The sequence below is a fragment of the Nansenia antarctica genome (genome assembly GCF_963989245.1).
Source record: "Nansenia antarctica genome assembly, chromosome: 1".
Classification (NCBI taxonomy): domain Eukaryota; kingdom Metazoa; phylum Chordata; class Actinopteri; order Argentiniformes; family Microstomatidae; genus Nansenia; species Nansenia antarctica.
In genome coordinates this window covers 11,310,332-11,311,785 of record NC_137674.1, presented here as the reverse complement: position 1 = coordinate 11,311,785, position 1,454 = coordinate 11,310,332, and the positions used below count along the sequence as shown (strand labels likewise).

The 1,454-nt window shown below is 48.8% G+C and overlaps 1 pseudogene across 1 annotated transcript in view; it reads right to left on the bottom strand.

Annotated features, from left to right (window-relative positions):
- Positions 1-1,070: 1,070 nt before the first annotated feature.
- Positions 1,071-1,454, bottom strand: part of LOC308154173 (golgin subfamily A member 7B-like) — a 13,573-nt pseudogene continuing 13,189 nt past the window's right edge. The window contains exon 6 of the transcript in view: positions 1,071-1,157. The product of the transcript in view is annotated as a golgin subfamily A member 7B-like (transcript). The remainder of the gene's footprint in view (positions 1,158-1,454) is intronic.

The following is a 1,454-nucleotide window of genomic DNA, read 5'->3' as shown; positions in this document are numbered from 1 at the left end:
AGAACCTCTGAATGCAGGAACGCATGGCCAATGGCCACAGGTGTGTGTGTGTGTGTGTGCACGTGTGTTTGTGTATGTGTGCGTGTGTGTTTGTGTATGTGTGCGTGTGTGTTTGTGTATGTGTGAGTTTGTGTGTGCGTGCGTGCATACTTTCATGCCTGTGTATGTGTGTGTTGGTGTGTGTGTGTGTTTGCAGGACTGTAACCTACAGCTGTGATGTGGATCACTAGTCTCCAATGCTCTGAATGAGAAGGATAAATAATCCAAGGTGCTCTCTGCACAGCGTTTGATGTCTGCGCCAAATTCAGGTGAGTGGAGCGTTGGAACCAGCAGGGCCACAGTAGGCACATGTCAGCTCTGCTGCCCCAAGATGAATTAAAAAGTTCAAGAATATGATCGGTTATTGTGCTTTTGATTTCACAATGGACTATGGCATTATGGCAAAAATGGTTTGGCTGATCGAAACACAGAATGATGGAGAGGAAAATGGAGGATAAGGAAAATGGATTAATGGATACATGACAAGACGAATGACTATAGATATGTATTGTTAGGCGTGTGAGTGTAGGACACTCTTTGTTGTGTATATGAGTGTTAACCAAAATGGTGTGTGTAGTAGGTGGTGTGTAGCGAACAGTATGAATGATAGTGATGGAAGACACTCTGGATAATGGATGTCTGTTTGTGTGTGCCTGTGTGTGTCTGTGTCCATGTGTGTGTGTGCTTGCGAGTGTGATTTTGTGCATATTCTTGTGTCTTTGTGTGTGTGTGTGTGTGTCTGTTTGCATGTGTGTGTGTGATTTTATGCATACAGTGTGTGTGTGTGTGTGTGTGTGTGTGTGTGTGTGTGTGCGTGTGTGTGTGTCAGCTCCTAGCCTCATGGTGGTACATTAGCACAGCCCAGCAGGGAGAGTGTGTGTGTATCCTGGCCGGTCCCAGGCCTCTCTGCCTGTCTAGAACCTGGTGCTCTCATGTTTCAGCATGCGGATGTTGTTGAGCCCTCCGCTACCCCGGTGGTGTTGGTGGTGGTGGTGGTGGTGGTACCCATACCCCTGGTGCTGCCCCTCCAGTCACCGGCCGCTGCTGCCCCCCGAAGACACACTGCTGCTGGGGCTGGAGCCGCTAGAGCCCCGGTCCTCAAACACACTGACCTCTATCTGAGGGGGTCAAGGTCAAGGGTCATGACAGGAGAGAGAGAGAGAGTGGCAACATTACACAGTACTATTGGAGAAATGTGGCACATACCGACACACTTTACACAAAGGTTACACAGTGCAAATACACATGCACACATATACTACATAGTACACATTCATATACAGTACACATCAGTGCAGGCTGGTGGAGGCAGACATTGGAGCATGTCTGTTTGGTACCATTCCTCATTCCGTTCCATGCATTACAATGAGCCCGCCCTCTGAGTTCACCCTCCACCAGCCTCCCCTGGGACACAT